The 13,954-nt window shown below is 42.3% G+C and overlaps 1 protein-coding gene across 1 annotated transcript in view; it reads right to left on the bottom strand.

Annotated features, from left to right (window-relative positions):
* ITSN2 (intersectin 2) overlaps positions 1-13,954 on the bottom strand; it is a 117,626-nt gene that overhangs the window by 90,877 nt on the left and 12,795 nt on the right. The window lies entirely within an intron of this gene.

Below are 13,954 nucleotides of genomic sequence, written 5' to 3'. Positions count from 1 at the left end.
GCATAAGCTCATGAAATCCGCCCCCTCCCTCAATGTGGAGAAAGATATGCTCAGCTTTTTGCCTCCCCCTCCACCCCTCAGTTATGAATGACACAAACGTTTTTTATTCTAAAACCAAAGTTTATTAACTACAAAAGGTAGATTTTAAGTGATTATTATGGATAGCACACACATCAAAGCAGATTACTGAGCAAATGAAACAAAACACGCAACCTAAACTTAATACACTAAATCAACTGGTTAATAGTAGCAAATTATCACCCTAAATGTTGTTTTATGCAGGTCGCAGAGTTTCTTGAAGGTAAACTGCATTGCCTGCAGCTTAAATCTCCGGGTATTCCATTCACAGGCTAGACCTTTCTTGCCTGGGCTCAGCCCCTGGCCGCCCCAGCTTAGTTCCTTTGTTTCTTCAGGTGTTTTCAGCAGTCTTCCTTCTTGGGCAGGGAGCCAGTGGAGAAGAACCAAGATTAGCTCACTTCCCAGCCTTAAATAGGATTTGCATATGATAGGAATCCTTTGTTTCCCAGTTTGACCCCCACCCCCTCAATGAAAAAACACTGGAACCCCAAGATGGTGTCCAGTACCAGGTGACATGATCACCTGACCCTGCAGTGCCAAAGCAGCATCCCAGAAAACTTCTCAGGAAGGAGGGAGATTAGCATCTTCAAAGACCTATTGTTCCGCTTAATGACCCATTCAGGCTGTTTGCATACTGTCTGGTGGGCCTTCCCCAGGTGAAAACACAGCTGTAATTGTTAGAGTCAATATTCCTAACTTCAGATACAGAAATGATACATGCCTAAAAATAGGATAATCATATTCAGTAAATCATAACCTTTCCAATGATACCTCACGTGACCCATCTTGCATAAAACATTTCTTAGTTATGCCATATTCATATCATAAGCATATCTCTGAAGAATATGGGGCACGAGGTCACAACCTCTATCACTTTTGTTTTCCAAAAAGCCCTCCCAGTTTCCAGGGCTCACACCAAAATCAATAAGCACCAGGTTAACCTTTAGTTCAAGATCCGCTACCTCCTAACAGCGCAATTCACCTGTTGTCCCAGGAAACCGTACTCTGCTTGTGTGTATAAACAAGGAGAGTTGGTCCTTTTTGACAACATCATCTTGTTAGGAACACAACTGTCTTGGTCTATTACATTAAATTCTTTACTTCTGCTGCTTAATATGGAGAGAGTTATAGCTAACCAAATAGAAGGATACTGAGATACTGGAGAGAGAGTGTACAAACCACAACAATTCCTGCTGACCGCAGCAAAAATTATAGAAGCAATCATTACAGGTTCTAAATATATAGGAGTGTGAAACATACACAAGTAGTATGTAGTGTGTATTGTGCTTGCAGCAGTTTATTAGCCTGGCCAATACAGATCTGTGTTCCTAAAGGCTCTGACAGTAAAGCACCATAAAAACTGCATGGTAGAGTGGTTAGAGGTACAGAAAATGACTGTAAAAGCAACATCCCAAACCTTTTCCCTTATACCAATATGTTTTAATTATCTTCTGAAGCAGGCTGCCTAGCAACAGAAAAAGGGCTCTCTTTTCTATGGGCTTGACTGAGAATCAACAATAAAATGGTTCAGACCAACCCAAACACATTCACAAGTAGAGTCCTGCAAATCTGCAGATATCCACTTTATATCCACGGACCATGTTTGCAGATCGTGGACTGGATGCGGATACAAATTTTTTTATCTGCGCAGAGCTCTATTCACAAGTTCACTGGCGAGAGGAGACAATGAAATTGGTCTGTTTAGCCTAACCCAGTGGTTCTCAACAAGGGGTACGTGTACCACTGGGGGTATGCAGAGGTCTTCCAGGCGGTACATCAACTCATCTAGATATTTGCCTAGCTTTACAACAGGCTACATAAAAAGCACTACCAAAGTCAGTACAAACTAAAATTTCATAGAGACAGTGACTTGTCTATACACTGAAATGTAAGTACAATATTTATATTCCAATTTATTTATTTTATAATTATATGGTAAAATGAGAAAGGAAGCAATTTTTCAGTAATAGTGTGCTGTGACACTTTTGTATTTTTATGTCCGATTTTGTAAGCAAGTAGTTTTTAAGTGAGGTGAAATTTGGAGGTATGCAAGACAAATCAGACTCCTGAAAGGGGTAGAGTACTCTGGAAAGGTTGAGAGCCACTGGCCTAACCCAAAGAAGGCTGAGGAGAGATATGACTGCTCTCTATAAATACATCAGAGGCATAAACACCAGGGAGGACTTATAGGGTGGATAAAAATCAATGATTTTTTTTTTAAATAAAAAAAATTGGATTTTTTTATTTAAATCGGATTAGATAAAATGCTTTTTGAGGAAAAAACCTATCTAAAGATAGTTTTAATTAAGATACATTATAACTCAAAGATATCTCATCATGGAATATGGATTATAAATTCTAATTCTATAGTATGAGACAATATATTCATGTAATGTTTAAGTTTTGTAAATGAGTTCCAATAGTTTATGGATTAGGGACCCAATTTTATGGGTTCCAGGAGCTTCTGTATAGATTATTTAGGTTAATCTTTCTATCTACCCAATGGGACTCAGTGCTCAGTCTAGAAGATACCATCAGAGATGCTTAGTTTTGCAGTTCTCAAACTGGATTTGTGTCTCTTGCAGTTCTCAAACTGTGGATTTGTGTCTCCATAAATAAATAATATATAGAGGTGAAAAATAACAGACCGCAACTCTATTGTCCCTTTGCAAAATCAATCCTTTACCTCTCTCTAAAAGTGCAAATTTTCAAAAAGTTCAATGAACAGAAGATTGTTGGGGGCGGAATAGATCTGAACAAGGAGAAGAAGTCTGGAGATAAATGTGAGAAGCGAGGGGACATATGCTTGTTTTGTTTTGTTAAAATATTACATGTTTACGGTTGAAGAAAAAAGTCCAGAATACTTAACGTTGTGGTTTTAGTTAAATAAAACAATTTAAATGTCTGCCTGGTGATGTTCCTCCTAGTACAGCATGGCAAGAAAATCCTCCAAATATTAATGATTAACCTGTTGAATTGGAGATAGTTCACCTCCCAATGACTTCATAAATATCTGCTTCAATTACCTTTGGTAAATGAAATAACCAATCATTCATTTTCTGATATAGGTGTAAAACTAATCTGAAAAGTTTTCAAAATAAATCACTGTTTAAAAATGTAGTGTGTACCTTCTAAAAATGAAACCTACATCTCTCTCTGAGTTGTGAAGAATATGTATTAAGGTTATAACAACCAACAAGAATGCACTTTTTATGTAGAAAACCATGATTAAATCGAGTCTTCCTGACTAGTGATTTAAATCAATTTGATTTAAATTAAATCCACCCTAAAGAATAATCATGACTGCAGAAGAAATTGGGAGCCTAGCAGCAAAGAGTCTTGAAAATGTAAAATGCCTCTCATTGGTAGCCAGCTACTTCCCTGGAGGAGGAGTAGCTACACAGCAGCCTGTACTGGTGGCAACAGGGTCACAGCATTTGCCTTTCCATTTGAGAAAAGTCTTCATATTTCTCAGACTTTCAGAAGAGTGATTTCTTTGTTGATGGTAAGATGTTGTTTTTTGCCACTCAGCTCTATTTATAATTAAAACTATACTCCAGCAAGCTACGAATTTAATTAATTCCCCAGACATAATAATTCTAAATTGGAGGTGAATTCCTGGTCCACGTGAGTCATGATAATCAGTAATTATAGAATGCTTTTTAACTTCAAAAAGCATACCATTAAGCCTCACAATACCCCAATGAAGTTAATTAACTAAATATTATCCCCATTTTACAGATGGAGAAACTTCAGTACAGAGAGACTCAGTGTCTTGTCGGAAGCCACACAACGGGTATGTCTACATTCCACAGTTAGCTTGGACAATTGGCATCCCGGACTGAACATTTGCGTTAGTCTAGCCTTAGTATGAGCATTCCCACAGCAAAGTCCTACCTGTGTCCTCACTATTTCCGCACTCGCCCACGTGTGTCAGGGGGCATAACCCATGGTTCTTTGTGCTGAGACATTCTAGGATTCTTTCCCAAGCAATTGTGACAATTGCAGAAGAACTTGTCTGTCTCTCAAAGGGCATTGTGGGAAGGGCATTGGAGGACTATCAGCACTCAAATGATCTTGCCTGCATCCTCACTGCAAAGTGGGTGGGTTCTAGTCTGAGCAAAAGCACAGTCCAAGCTTTTACCGGATTCCCCCTCCCCCCAGCCAAGTAAACAAGTATAGGTTCAAGGCACAAATATGCATGTGCCTTGAGGGTTGTGTGTGTGGATACTAGGGGGCTTTCGTTAGGCAAAAACACATGTAAGAGAATGGGCTGAGGCATGGTCTACACTTAAAACTTAAGTTGACATAGCTATGGTGGTCAGGGATGTGAAAAAAATCCACCCCCCTGAATACAATAGTTATGTTGACCTAACCCCCGGCATAGATTCTGATAAGGCAACAGAAGAATGCTCAGGGAAGTGGAGTTCCTATAGTGGCAGAAAAACCCCTTCCGTCGCTGTAGTCTGTGTCTACATTACAGGGTTACAGCAGCATAGGTACGGCACCATAACTATGCCACTGTACTGTAGACATAGTCTCTGACTATAGTATAGACATGCCCAATGAATGAGATCCTAACTTCCAGTCCCCTGCTTCAACTACCTGACCGCACTGCCTTGTCCTGTCTACTGACTCCAGAGATTATTATTTATATTACCACAGCACCAAGGAGCCCTTTATGGTAGGTGCTGTACAAACAGAGAACAAAAATATGGTCCCTCAAAGAGCTTACAATCTGAGTAATTTATTATACCACAGAGAAAGACTAGCTAGGTCTTTCCCATCTACGGCTCCATGAGCTAAAGGGACAAACCTATTAGTTCCAAACTTTCCCTCATCTGTGTTTGTAACCTCTCTTACCACAGAATTCTCTAATACAAATTTAGTGCTGTCTAATTAAAGCATGCCTATAATTGGAATGCAGAAGTTGTAGATGTTGTTCTCTTTCCTGACTTGGGCAAAAGAACTAAATGTCTTGATAGCAACAGTTCTGTTCCACCTTGTATTTAGCTGTGACAGTCTGAGTTAGTTTCCCAGATTTGAAGGAGAGCTCTGTGTAAGCTTGAAAGCTTGTCTTTCACCAACAGAAGTTGATCTACCTTGGCACTCACCTTGTCTCTTTGACAGCAACAGAACATTTACTGTTATTCTGAGAAATATGCACTTTTCATTAGCCTTTTGCCATTTTCAACATGCAACTCTCCCCCCTTTCTTTTCCCCATTCTTAAAACTGATTACATAATGGTGTGCTCAACCAATGGCAAGCACTTATTTAATTAAAGAACCACAGAATTAGAGAAATGAAGGACTGGAAGGCACCTGGAGAGGCCATCTAGTCCAGCCCCCTGTGTTGAGGCAGGACCAAGTAAGCCTAGACCATCCTTGACAGATGCTCATGTAATCCCTGTTCTTAAAAACCTCCAGTAACTGGGATCCCACAACCTTCCTTGGTAACCTATTCCAGTATTTAACTATCCCTATAGTAAGAAAGTTTTTCCTAATATCTCCTATTTAACCTAAATCTCCCTTGCTGCAGACTAAGCCGATTACTTCTTATCCTATCTTCAGGGGACATGGAGAACAATTGATCACCATCCTGTTTATAACAGCCCTTAACATATTTGAAGACTGGTATGAAGTCCCCCTTCCCTCATCTTTTCTCAAGATTAAATATGCCCTTTTTTTTTTAAACCTTTCCTCATAGGTGAGGTTTTTCTAAACCTTATCATTTTTGTTGCTCTCCTCTGGACTCTCTCCAATTTATCCACATCTTTCCTATAGTGTGGCCCCGAAAACTGGACACAGTACTCCAGCTGAGACCTCATCAGTGCCAAGTAGAGTGGAACAATTACCTCCTATGTCTTACATACAACACCCCTGTTAATACACACCAGATTAGCCTTTTTCACAACTGCATCACATAGTTGACTCGTATTGAATTTGTGATCCACTCTAACTCTCTGATCCTTTTCTCCAGTACAGTATACTGCCTAGCTAGTTATTCCCCATTTTGCAGTTGTGCATGTGATTTTTCTTTTTTAAGTCTAGTACTTTGCAATTGTCTTTACCGAATTTCATCTTGTTGATTTCAGACCAATGTTCCAATTTGCGAAGGTTGTTTTGAATCCTAATCCTGTCCTCCAAAGTGCTTGCAACCCCTTCCAGCTTGGTGTCATCTGCAAATTTTATAAGCAAATTCTCTACTCGATTATCTAAATCATTAATGAAAATATTGAATAGTACCAGACAAAGGACAGTCTTCTGAGGGATGCCACCAGGTATGTTCCCCTCAGTTTAACAGCAAAATATTGATAATTACTCTGAGTATAGTTTTTTAACCAATTGTGCACCCAGATTACAGTAATTTCATCTATTCTAGACCACATTTCCCTAGTTTGTTTATGGGAATGTCATGTGGGATTGCATTAAAAGCCTCACTGAAATCAAGATACACCTCTACCCTGATATAACGCTGTCCTCAGGAGCCAAAAAATCTTACCACGTTATAGGTGAAACCGCGTTATATCGAACTTGCTTTGATCCACCGGAGTGCGCAGCCCCGCCCCCCCCAGAGCGCTGCTTTACTGCGTTATATCCGAATTCGTGTTATATCGGGGTAGAGGTGTATATCACATCTACTCCATCCCCCCTAAGTTCCCGTTAGGCTGCGCAGCCGCCTATTAAGCTCTGCGCAGGGGCTCCGGACTGCGGCGGGGAGCGATGCCTCCTCCCAACACGGACCTGCCGCAGCGCCTCTCCCCACCAGCCCCAGCATGGACCTGCCCCGGACTCGCCACGGCCAGGGGACAGGCGCCTCTCCCCCCCAGGCCAGGTGCTGCTGCAAGGAGAGAGAGCTGAGGGGAGTCCTCTCTCCCTGCTGCAGCTCCCGGGCAGCCTGTACCTCAAACCCCTCATCCACACACACCCCCAAGCCCACACCTCCAACCATAGCCCTCACCCCTCCTGCACCCCAACTCCCTGCCCCAGCCCAGAGCCTCCTCCTGCACCCAAAATCCCCCATCCCTGGATCCCTGGGCCCACTCCAGAGCCCGCACCCCCAGCCAGAGTCCTCACCCCCCCCACCAACCCTCTGCCCCAACCCTGAGCCCCCCCCCCCACACACACACACACTCCGAATCCCTCGGTCCTGCCCCTGCCACATGAATTTTGTTATGTGCACCAATATGGAGGTGTGTCACACATCACCTCCATATTGGTGCACATAACAAAATTCATTCTGCACATGTGTGGGAAAAATTAGAGGGAACACTGGCCAGTACCCTGTCAAAGAAGGAAACTGGTATGGCGTGACACAATTTGTTCTTGACAAATCCAAGTTGGTTCTTATTTATCACTAATTTATTACTTTTTATCTATAGGGCAGAACACAATTTCTATTGTGGTGGCGGCCTGCAGCTAGGGCCCCCATTGTGGCACTGTATAAACACAGAGCAAAGAGATGATCTCTTTCCCAAAGAGTTTATAATCCAACTAATTTTTTTTTTTTTTTGCTTTTTATGTAACTGCATTCACATTTTTATTGAATTAGTGTTTTGTTTTTCCATTCTCTTGTAGCAACAAGAACATCTATAAAACTGTCACCATTAGAACCTTGTTCATTTTCTTCCATTTCTCACATACACCACTACCCCGATATAACGCTGTCCTCGGGAGCCAAAAAATCTTACCGCGTTATAGGTGAAACCGCGTTATATTGAACTTGCTTTGATCCGCCCCCCAAGGGCGCTGCTTTACTGCGTTATATCCGAATTCGTGTTATATCGGATCGCTTTATAGCGGGGTAGAGGTGTATATTGGTAATAAATAACTTGAAAACTCATTCCACACTGTTTTATGAAAGCCCATTCTGAACCAAGAAACAGTATTTGTCCTTGGAAAGCTGTAGTTATTATTCTAGTCTACAATGCTTACAAACCAAGACTATTCTGAAATCAAATTTAACTTTTTCTGTTCCTTGTCTCTTGCCTCAATATATTGGTACACATACCAGGTTGAACCTAACGTCTTTCAGTCTCTGGACTTCGAACACAAGCACACATAAGAAAATCAGGTGGATCTACAGACAAACTTAAGTATCTTTTTCTCAGCTTTGGAAAGCAACAGCTATTATCCACTATTGAGAGAGAATAATTCCCATTTAGGGCAAATGCAGCAGATGATTCTAAACAGATTGACATGCCTCGGCTAGTCTCCAGGACACCCAAGTAAGGCTAACATTATTAGACTGAACTCTATTTTCAATTAGTAAAATCCAATTCAAGTCATGGGGTTGGACAAGTGTGGAAAATGAATGAGTTATGTGTATTTTATGAATATCAGATGCAGCTCAGTTTATCTGTGTGATATTATCCTCCCTGACTGTAAGGAGTTAAATCAAAGGAGGCTGTTGGAGGAAAACAAACAGGAAAGGAAACAACAATAAGATAAGGTAGTGGTTCTCAATCCCAGGTCCAGGGCTCCTTAGGGGTCCGCTAGCATAATCAAGGGGGTCTGTGAACTGATTGGTCCCTCCCAAAGGCGACGCGGGGGGAAGAGGGGGAGAACCATGCAAGACCACATGCCCCCTTCTCCCACCCCCGTTTTCTACCTTCTGAGGAGACTAGGGTTGCCAACCTTCCAATCTCACAAAACCGGACACCCTTGCCCTGCCTCCTTCCCCCGAGGCCCTGTCCAGGCTGCACTTACCTCAGGTGGCTCCCGGAAGCAGCTGGCATGCCCCTCCGGCTCTTAGGCGCAGAGGCGGCCAGGGGGCTCTGCACGCTTGCAGGTGCCACCTCCTCAACTCCGATTGGCCGCAGTTCCCGGCCAATGGGAGCTGAGGAGCCGGCGCACCGAGTGCGGGCAGTGCGCAGAGCCCCCCTGGCTGCCCCTGCACCTAAGGACCGCAGGGACATGCCACGCAGAGCTGGGGCAGAGAGGGAGCCTGCTTAACCCTGCTGCGCCGCCGACTGGACTTTCAGTGGCCCAGTCAGCGATGCTGACCAGAGCTGCCAAGGTCCCTTATTGACCGTGTATGCCGATTGAAAACCAGATGCCTGGCAACTCTAGAGGAGACCCATCCAGTGGGGCTTCCGCAAACTCTGCCCCACAGAGCAGTGGGGGTGGGCAAGGCCTCAGGACGCCTCCTGCCAGGACGCCAAGCAGTGAGGAGGCAGCAGCTCCCCCGGCGGCTGCACTCACCACGTGTCTGTGCAGCGCGGGGAGGGAGGAAGCAGCAGGATGGCTGGCTGTGGGATGAGGCCCCCAACCCCGCTACATGGAACTAGTTCTCCTTCCCTGCTGCTGCAGTCCCAGCACTTCCCAGCTTTGCAGAACACCCACTGAAGTGAATCAGGGGTTGAAGGAGGTGCTTCCTCCCCGAGTCCTGCCATGCAAGGCTGGCCTAGCCCCCATTATCCTCTCCAGTTGCCCCTGGTCCCTCCCCTGCAGCCATAGCTGCTGGATCCTGCCCACCCAGGCCCATCAGGTAAGTGGAGACGTCAAGCTCCTCGTGGGGCCTCAGAGCCTGGCTGGGCCAGGGGAGGGGGAGAGGCCTGCAGGGAGGCACTGATGGGCTGGTGCTGTGTCCCAAACCTGCACGAGCCGGGCTGGCACCATGACAGGGAATGCAACACTGCCTCCCACCTCGAGTGAGAGGCTGCAGGTACCCCCTTCCAGCATCCCTCTAATACCCCTCCCAGTACACACTTACCACTCCAGCACCCCCTAAATACCCCTCCCAGTACATGCACTCCTCCAGCCCTCCCCCAAATACCCTCTGCCAGTAAACATACACCCCTCTAATACTCCCATATATCACCTAGCAATGCTGTAATTTATCATTAGTATCAGGTAAACTGTCAGTATTTTAATTTGCTGTGTTTTTTGTTGATCTGTTCACATAATAATAATTTCTCTATAGTAATATTTGTGATAACTACTAAAATAACGTGAAAGAAACAAATAATGAGAAACAAAATAATGAAGGGGGATCTGCAGGTTTGTCTATTTAAGTTTAGGGCTCCCTGGTTAAAAAAAGGCTGAGAACCATTGAGGTAAGGTACAGGCCAAGAGAATACCAAGTGTCCCTGAGGAAACAATGGGGAAGCTATTAATTGGGGAATAACCCTTGCCTGGCTCCAGCTAGGCTGGGAAGGTTTATTCTTCCTAGATCAAAACCCAGGATGGCTGTGTTTACACTGCCACTTTCAGTGTTAAAACTTTAAGTTTTAGTGCTGAAAAGCACCAGTACAGACAGCGCTTTATCGCCGGGAGCTACCACCACTCGTTTGGGGTGGTTTTGGGGTTTTTTTAATTGCCGGGAGAACTCTCCCCTGGCAATAAAGCGTGTCTGCGCTATAACATGGGCAGCGTAGACATACCCGATCAAAAGAGATACTAAAACCTTAAAGATTCTGCCCTAGGGAAGAAAGGGTTTGAATGGGCAGCAGTTGGTGGAGATGGCTCTCTGACAGAGAGAATCACAGAAGATGTGCTACAACACAGCAGTCTGCTTCTCCCAGGCCAGAGACTGAGACAACTGGGCTGAATGAAACTTACCAAACCTTGCAAAGAAAAATTAAGGGTTAGGTAAGGAGAAATAGGAGTTAAATATGTTTTAACCCTTGTCTCTAACTGCTATGTATCTTTGGGTGAATGAATACATAATTCTTCGTTTTGAAGAAGTTGCTTTTGAATCACATTAATCAGCCACTGTCACAGGCTCCCAGAGGAAAAGGGCTTATAGGTGCCAAACAGCTGAGCCAATTGGGTTAACGCAGATGGTAAATGGGGGTTTGCCGCTCAGAGATTCAGTCTAAGAGTGGTAGGACTGCGCAGTTCCACCAGAGAGGAGTGAAGGCAGAGAAACATGTCCCCAAAGGTATAGACTTGAGAGGGACTAAACAGGGACTAAAGTTCAGCTCACCCTGTAATTGTGACGATAAGTATAAACAACAGGATTTGGCTTTCAGCCTTCCATCATAAAACTCTCTCTCTTCATTGGGGGAACATTTGAGAAGAACAAGCTTCATATTCTGTATTTCTCAAGACTACGTATGGGCTTCATCAATGCCTTCCTCTTTTAACAGTCATTTTAAAACTAGATTTGCCTCCATCCTATGCAAATAAGTAGCAAAATAAAAGCCAATTAAAGTCATAGAGTGCTGTAAAATTTTGCTTGAAGAGTCACCAATCGCACACAGGAAAATGAGAGAGACATTCTGCTATGTAATACAAATAATAATACTTAGAGAAAATTATCTGGATTTCTTTTGTTACTACTAGTAAAGGGTATTTGCATAAAAATGGAACATTTGTTGCTTGCTGGCTCATGTGCTTCTGGATTCTTATTGGCTCAGTTGTGTGACGCAGACCGGAGCTTATGACAAACTCTCAGCTATTTGGATATTGTGATATAGCCTAAGTATGGCTCTGTTTAGGTGTTTCTACTTACTGAGAAGTTACACACACACACACGCGCGCACATGTGCACGCACACACACACACACAGTATTGCTTCTCATCTATAGATCTCAAAGCATTTTGCAGAAGTGTGTATCATTATCCCCATTTTACAGATTTCAAACTGTAGACAGGAAGGATGATTGGAGTCTGTGGGCGCTACCCCAATACAAATAATAAGTAACTTGCCTATGTTTCACAGAGAGTGAATGACAGAGCTGAGAATACAACCCTGGTCTCCAACTCACAGTCCAAGAGTTTATCCAATGGACCTCACTATTTGCCCAGAACAGACATTCACCACTATGTGGTGATCTGTGTGATATAAATTCCAAAACACACAATACCTTACATATGTCATGCACCTTTAACTAGTTCACCTGCACCTCTCCCTCTAATCTATTTCTACCAAGACTACTTGTAACAGTCTAAACTTCTGAATTATTTTCATATAGCAGCCATTTTTGTGTGTAACTGAGATTTTATTGGCACTCATCTGGGATGAACTGCATAATACAAATTACTTCAATTGAAGAATAAATGGTAGAAGCAGATAATCCTGTTTTAATGGAAATAGCATTAGTAATTTTAAAACAGGGAAGAAGAATACAGACTACATAAACAGAATAGTTTCTACAGAAAAGGTTGTTCAATGTTTACCATGAAATCTCAGTAGGATTTTAAACCTCTCTCTACCTAACTTGTTTCAACTGCACTTAATTTTGATTATTCATTCATATTGTTTAACTACATGCACTCAGATGTGTTTCACAAGGAAGTGGTTTAACTAAAGGCACAGACTTCACATAGCAGACTGCAAACTCTCTGAGGTGAATCTCCTTAAGTTTACTTGGCATTGTTCCTCCTTTGAGAGCAGGGGAGAGGGCGCAAAGTTTGCTGTGGTACAGATTGAGAAGCTGTTCAGCTCCCCAAACCAGCAATTTTTTGAGATCCAGAGGCTCTGTGCCTGAGTGCTGCTTCTCTGCCCCCTACAGCCTTCTCCCAGTGCCCAAATGGACTGAAGGGGTGGGGGTGGTGTGTGAAGACAAAGCACAAGACTGCATTAACTTTAGGCAGAGATTCACCATAGGGGACAGCAAAGGGACAATGACTGGAGATAAACTAGCCCTGAATCACAAGAACGGTTTCCATGGGATTTGGGGTGGGGAATACTGCCAAAGAATCAGCACTTTAAAAATAAAAAACAAAAACAAAAAAGCCCAACAATAGGAAAAATAAAACAGGACTCCACTAAGTTTCTGTCCCATCTGTCCAATGAAGTGGAAAAGACAATGTGGTACTCATCTTGTTTTGCCTAAGAATTCAGGTATGCAATACATGGATTTATTTTGTTCCAACTTCTACTATTATACTAATTTTTAAAGCAATACTGAAACATTATTTCTGGATTCTGCTATAGTTGCCATTTACAGTATAACAGTGTGTTGGTGAATAGCACCATAATGGTTGCTATTCACCAGTATAATGGTTTTACACATTTTATTGAAAACATCCATAACATGGCTATATAACTAAATTAGCTACCAGAAACTCCTAGTCTTTCTTATATTTATCTCCTCAAACAACAAACCAGACAAATTGCAGATTTTTTACCCAACTGTCAGATTTTCCCCCACTTGGCAGACAGAGTGTGTTTTACCTCTAACCATTCTTTTTCATTTTTGGGTAGCTTCAATTATAGCAATGAAGTCACCAGGTAAAATAGCATAAAAACTTCCAATTTCTCAGCAGATTTAGCAATGTGTTTCTTTAAGGCAGACTATTCCCTTTAGAAACAGAGTGATCCAACTGACTAACACATAGTCAGAAGTTGCATAGCATCTTTTAAAGTTTTATCTGGAGTATGTCTTTGAAAGGAAACTGAAAAAAACATGAGCTTCTGCATTATTTTGCATGACAACAACGTAAAATCAAGAGGGAAAATATTTAAGATTTATCTGCATATTTTGAGCACATTCTGTATTGATTGTGAATAATCAATTAATTGAAATATTTTAGTTTAAACTAAATAATATTTACCATATCTAAATTAAAACATATCAAAATCCTATGCCATATTATACAAACTCAAATACCTATTCTGTTAATTAATGGTTACTTAGATTATTCCTCATCTGAAGTCATTCAGTATTCAAAATACAGTCATGTATCGGCATGTAACAACCCCTTAAATTAACTAAAATTACTAGATGCTCCAGGCATATGTGCACTCTTAATTATACTACAGGACAAACTTGTGCTGAATTCCTAGAGTATAGACTATACATCAGAAGTCATAAGCAACAGTAAATATGCTACAGCAAGTTGACAAAAACATTGAGGCATATGTTGCAATCAGTTAATTACTAATATTATTGATATTACATATAAAAACAAAAAAGCACTCTCC

Source organism: Emys orbicularis, chromosome 3 (assembly GCF_028017835.1).
Source record: "Emys orbicularis isolate rEmyOrb1 chromosome 3, rEmyOrb1.hap1, whole genome shotgun sequence".
NCBI lineage: Eukaryota > Metazoa > Chordata > Testudines > Emydidae > Emys > Emys orbicularis.
The sequence above is the reverse complement of the archived record's forward strand: the minus strand, read 5'-3'. Positions and strand labels throughout refer to the sequence as shown.